Source organism: Brienomyrus brachyistius, chromosome 12 (genome assembly GCF_023856365.1).
Source record: "Brienomyrus brachyistius isolate T26 chromosome 12, BBRACH_0.4, whole genome shotgun sequence".
Classification (NCBI taxonomy): Eukaryota; Metazoa; Chordata; class Actinopteri; order Osteoglossiformes; family Mormyridae; genus Brienomyrus; species Brienomyrus brachyistius.
In genome coordinates, this window is record NC_064544.1 from 10,942,918 (window position 1) to 10,949,508 (window position 6,591).

The window sequence follows — 6,591 nt, forward strand, 5'->3', positions numbered from 1 at the left end:
AAAATGTTACTTTACCAACACACCTTCTTGCACAGTGCCTTTGGTTTTCTATGTAAAATAAGACTAACCGAAAGTCACAATTTGTACAATAATTTTGAGATTTTTGTAATGTCAATTTCATTTTTAATGGATTTAAATGTGTAAATAAACGTCAATTGTTTAACCATACAAATGTAGTTCTTTATTTACATTTTGCAAGCTGGAGAAACTATACCCTGACCAGTTCCACAGAGCTTTCCTGAGATCATTTACAAACTCTGATTCATGCGTCAGTTTTAGGTCGCGATTTTATAGAAAATAACTGATCCAGTTATAAATGGCTTTGGCTCGTGTATTATAATTACAGCTCTAGGCCTGCCGGTCAGGTCTAAAGCGCGTTTGAATCCATGTATAATAAAATGTAGATGCTTCTCAAAAGCCAGAATTACTGCGAAAATGTCAAGATGGAAACATTTTGATTTTAGGGAGGGGAAAAAGAAAATTACAGTAAATTAGCATTTTAAAAACTGCTGGTGGCAGGATCCCATGGTGCTTAAGCTTCCACACGGCCGACCTGTTAGGAAAGTTACAATTAGACAAGATAAAACTGATCAGGCAAACGATTTCTACAGGAGTATCCTGCACAACAGTGTTATACTATTATTTTCGATTATGCAAATATATTCACTACAACTTACTATACATTACGGTGCCTTCGAAACATTAGATGATTGAGTGTCATTTCATACCTCCCAGAAAACATTTACAGATGTAACCACTGCTCCATGTTTGGTCCCAGTAACGGAGTTTGGCCTCATCTACATAAAAACACGATGCGTAAAATAAGACAAACTGGTTAACACTGGTAAAGCTTTCCAACAATTTCTTATTTTAGCTGCCCAGCTATTAGCCTCTTAGCTCAACTTTTACTACAGGAAGTAGCTATCTAGACGCATTTATTTTAGAAACGACCACATACGACAGAATGTCATAACGTGTTTGTATCATTCTATCACAAATCTGTTCCTGACACATTAATACTTTATTTGAAGTAAAGCATGCAGCTATACCGGTATAAAACTGTCGCCGACAAGCATAAGCGTGCTTATTAAGAGTAACATACTTACTAACCCGCAGTGTTAGGGGACTAAAAAATAGATCACAAGGAAAAATGCAATATTAAAAAGAATAAACAGGTAGAAATCAAACCAGTACGAATGTTTAGGTAATAATGCGAAAGATTTGCTTTTCTCCTCCTTCTCATACCCCATATTGAAAAAGAACTACAGCTGACAAGGGCGTTGCCTGTATGATAGGATATTTTACCGACTACCCAATGGCAATCGTCTAAACTATTTACTCCCGCCCATATTTAAATTAGGCATACATGATTTGCCGCTGCTCTATAACCGATCAACAGACGTTATTTCGATTGGGTTAAAGGACTGTTCATTTTCCGTTTTGAATCATCGCGATAGTCATGGGCGTACTCGCGAAATTGCACGTACCTGTTGAAGATCACGTAATTACAACGATAAACGCTACTGGCCCCGTTTCAATAAATGCGTTGCAATCCGCCACACCTACGGTTTCGTTAGAGTGCGGCATCTACAGGACGTTAAAATCAGCGTGGCAGTGTAATGTGCTCCGGGTCAAATTACCAGAAGTACCAGAAATATAGTCACGTTTTTTTCACGTTTCGCCCCCATGACTAATTTGTAATGACACTGTTGTAATGTCATTTGTAATAATTCTGTTGTTACAGAATCTACGGAATATTATTTAGCAATATTTAACGTTGAGAGAGCATAATCACTATGATATTATCAGAAATCATGACAAATACTCAAGATGTAATCATTACTATGTAATCATCATAATATAATCATTACAATATAATTAACTGAGTATGTATCTGCACCTTATGTTCGCTTCAAAGTTTGTTCGCTATTCTATGTTAACCCTGGTTGTATGAATATCCACCTTTATTAGTGCTGCAGCTTATCACTGACAGAAATATATTATTAATCCTCTAGTCAGACTATGTGCAACAAGCTGTGGCTGCCAAGGTTTACTACTGAAGGGAAGGGATTCGCCTGAGTTCACCAAAAGTTCACGGCTGAGTATCTTAAAAAACCAAATAGAAATGGTCACGCCACAATTATGTTCAGCCGGGGGACCAAACAGTAAAAGAGATGATTGACAAACTTATCATCTAGGGGTGTGGATCAAGGGAGAAAACTGCGATGGTGAATGGTTAAAGGAATGATGATGCTTAAGTGACGAAATATTGTTAAACGATAAGAAAATGTATAAAAATTAGTGTATAAACATTATTGGACACACTTGCAAGTGTCCAGCCCATTGTTGCAATAAAGACTGTATTTGGATCTGCACAAGCGGCTTCTGACTCCTGATTTGGCGGGGAAGGAAAAACCACAACAGAATTTAGCGTCACGAACAAGATCGGAGAAGACACCCGGGGAGGCGACCACCTGGCGGAGAACCGGGAGACATCCTTCTGCATCAAAGAGGCCCGCAATCCGGATAGGTAAGGAAAGGCTTTTATTATTGCTTAAAAGCAGAGGGAAATCGAATATGGAGAAGGACACGGTGGGTGTCTCGGGGGGAAGCCGCCGACTAAAATAAATGAGGAAAGGAGAGAATCGCTTGTGTGGTATTCAGTGGGCCCGGTGTGTGTGGGGAGTGAGAGATATCCCTTAAAGAAGGGTGACGTGTGGATATTGCCCCAGAGAAAAAATATCTTAAAAGAGGGGACAGTTTAATCTGAGGGCTTGGGATACTATTTCAAGGCACAGATCGAGGCCTTGAAGGGCTAATAGTGATTGAACGGTAACACTCTCAGAGATGCCATTGTTTGTGATGCAGATTCTTGAATCAATCTGAGTTGGAGAAACTACCACAAAGGGGGAGTATCATTGTTTGGGTAAAGTGACGGTTGGGTTGCGGAGAGGCCCGTGTGTTTTAAGTTGTGGGGGGAAGTGCTGCTACGTTGTGATGAAAAGATATTAAGTTGCAAAAGAAGTGTTTCAAGTAAAGTGACTGTTGGGTTACGAATAAACTATTGGTAAAGCAATATGGCCAGAGAGAGCCGAAGTAATAAAAGTTGTGGGGATTGTGGAGGTTCGCTGGATCGGACTGCCTGGGTTAGAAAGATATGACAAGAAAACGGGCCTGAAGAGCCTTTAGTTTAATGGGAAATATTATGCAAAAGTGGAGAGAACGGCCATATATGCAATTTTGGGCTGAATCAGAGGAAGAGCACATATATATTTGACAAATAAGTTCAGTGTTAAGGTGTATAATGCAGGAATAAGGACCTCAGAGGTAAGAAAGGTTAAGAGACTAAAACTAGAATGAAGCTAGTAGAGGGACAGGAGGAAGCATTTGTGCATTTCACCAGACAGTTATTGACTTTTAAAACAATGGTGAAATGTGATTAGAAGACTCTATGTAAAAGCAAGAGTACGAGTGTTGGAGATTTAAAACGGACAAATTGGATGAAAGGGAAATGGGATAAGAATAGCCATGTGAAAAATAGTGTATTGATAGTGTGCTTTGATCACTAAAAGTGTGATAAAAATCACTCTCTTTACGCATATTTGTTTAAATACACTGCCAATATGCTTTTGTGTACTTTTAGGAAATATATTTTGCATTTAATCATAATTAAGTACGCTAAAGCACACTTGAATAAAAGTAAATCTGTAATCAAATGCACTTTAGTATATTTTTAAAAAGTGTGATTTAGACCAATATACTTTAAGTGTACAATGGAGTGCTTTCTGAAAGTATATTTAACATTTAAATGCACCCTACAATAAAAATACTTTTGATAAGTATATGTATGTACACTGTAAGTGTATTTTAGTCTAACATGTTTTATAATATTATTTAGAATTCTATCTTAAAATGCTTATGCAACATGCATAATTTTAAACATACTTTTCAGTCAGTTTCAGTGCTACCAAAAAGACTGGCCATTGAAATTTTAATTATGCTTTTTATTTTATTAATTGCAAATGGCATCTTTATTAAAAACAATACGCATAAATTCTATAGATGTCATCTGTTAATTGATCTTTTTGAACATTTCATTTCATGCGATAGCATATTTCATCAACACATCCAATGATCGTTAATACAGAAGTTGCTGAAGTAGACTTAAAAATACATTCAGTGATATTTGTATTGAAATTATTTTGAATTGTAAGCAAAATAAACCAGCCCCAAAAGTACCAGTTAATTATTTATACTTTATTAAAATTATTAGTCTACAAACAAATGTCACCTTATAGGCCTTTGCTCACGTAATAAAATGACTTATTAAATGGGGTGGCATGGTGCTGCAGTGGTTAGCACTGTTGCCTCACACCTCTGGGACCCGGGTTCGAGTCTCCGCCTGGGTCACATGTGTGTGGAGTTTGCATGTTCTCCCCATGTCGTCGTGGGGTTTCCTCCGGGTACTCCGGTTTCCCCCCACTGTCCAAAAACATGCTGAGGCTAATTGGACTTGCTAAATTGCCCATAGGAGTGCATGCGTGAGTGAATGGTGTGTGAGTGTGCCCTGCGATGGCCTGGCCCTCCATCCTGGGTTGTTCCCTGCCTCGTGCCCATTGCTCCTGGGATAGGCTCCGGACGCCCCGCGACTAAGTAGGATAAGCTGTTTGGAAGATGGATGGATGGATGGATGGATGGACTTATTAAATGTGTTTAATTACAACTTTAGTGGATCTGAGTTACGCTAAGTCCATACACTCAAAATACAATGTTACAGATAAGGGCCAGTGGTAGCCTAGTGGTTAGAGAAGCACACTTGTAATGGAATTGTTGCTGGTTCGAATCTCAGACCAGCAAAGTACCACTGAACTGCCATAAGCAAGGTATTGTATATGTATGCAGCATTGCTGCCCCCACACTGAATTAGCTGCCCCCTGCTATGTTGTGATGTCACATGTGGGTTAAATGCAGAGGACGCATTTTATTGTTGTGCACTGTGGTGTGTCAACAATGATCACCTACTTCTAATACATTTCAGGAATCTTAAAAGTTAGTCATTAGCATTACTGCAGTAGAACTTAAGTGGTTAAGAAGTGTTCAAAAGTAATGTACTTAAGATGTCTTTTATTATTGTTTAAATAAAGTTGCATTAAGTATACTTGAAGTACATTATTTTATCAGTTTAATATTTTTGTGGTTATTGCAATTTAAACATATTTAAATGAAAATGTAGTTCAACTGTAACTGAAATAAAGTGGCACTAAAGTACGCATAATTGACAATGCACTTATCAATAGACTAAAAATACATTTCAAATGTATTGTACATTTTTTTTTGTTCATTATGTTATCAACTCTACTAAAATACAACTTGAGATGTCCGAAAAAGGACTCATAAGTAGCACTTAATGTACTTTAAATGTAATTAATTAGTTCGTAAGTGCTATTTAAATGCATTTAAATTGTAATAAGGCATCCTAAAATAATGCACTTAATACACAAATATACTTCCAGCAAAGTGTCGCTTTTTTAAATATATATACTTTACTACAATTTTTTTTCACAATAGTATTGAAGAAGACTAAGGGTATTAGAACACGTTTTGTTTTTTTTTGAGAGAGAGAGAACAGAAGTTCATAAACACGAGGTTTTTGTGACCTCTCATGGAATTTGGGAGTTTAGCCTAGAAAGCGAAAGGAGGCTTGGCTGTACAGTGGACAGATAACATGAATTGCACTAGGAAAAAAAAGAACAGGAGAAGTCTTTGAGGATTTGGCAGAAGGGAGGTTTTAGTATATGAGTGCCCTTGGATAACTGAGGGCAGCACTGGGGGGTTCACTCAGGAGAGCGAGCAAGTAGAAAAACAAATAAATAATCTAGAGGTAGTGACAGGTTATGGTGAGTTAAGTGCAGTCAGGGGGAGAATTCCTATCAAGAAAAGAGAATAGAAGAGGGGCTGACTGTGAGGATTTTTGCTAACTTCTATTCCTGACCATAAAACAGGCCCAGTGACAGTAGAGTGCAGGGAAGCAGTAAAATGCAGGCCCCAGTAAAGGCAGCAGAAACACCAGCACAGCAGCTGGGGAGGGAGCATCCCCTTGCTTAAAGCAAGGATAGAAAAGATGTCTAAAAAGTGGGAGAATAGAACAACGGCCCTGGCAACTAAGTGGCCTAAAAGGGGCACATGGGATGTGGAGGTGTGTGAGGAGATGGAGACTCTGGTTAGGTATCATAAGACCAATAAGGATACAGAAAGGCGTAAAGAGAAAAGGAGTTATTCAGGAAGAAGCTGCAGAGCGCACCTGCTCTGGGCCTCCCAGACTACACCAAGCCGTTTGATCTGTATGTCGGGAACAGGAAGGCCGGCTTTGGGACAGCCCTGCTCACTCAGGACTTGTGTCATTGGCATACTACAGCATGAAGCTGGACAATGTAGCTCAGGGATACCCACCCTGTTTCCAGGGTGTGGTGGTCAACTGCTTGGCCACTGCCATCACAATGGGCTATCCAGTGACAATTTATACTTTATATAAGGTGGTGGGCCTCATTGAAAAAGGCAGCTAGGGTACTTAGCATTTCTCACTTACCCAGA

At 38.8% G+C, this 6,591-nt stretch overlaps 1 long non-coding RNA gene across 1 annotated transcript; it reads right to left on the minus strand.

The window, feature by feature from the left end:
• Positions 1 to 100: 100 nt before the first annotated feature.
• On the minus strand, positions 101 to 1,288 carry LOC125704744 (uncharacterized). The gene is made up of 3 exons (XR_007381226.1): positions 1,111 to 1,288; positions 729 to 797; positions 101 to 553 (listed from the first exon to the last, which is right to left on the minus strand). It is a non-coding gene; the product is annotated as an uncharacterized LOC125704744 (long non-coding RNA).
• Between the last annotated feature and the right edge of the window lie 5,303 nt (positions 1,289 to 6,591).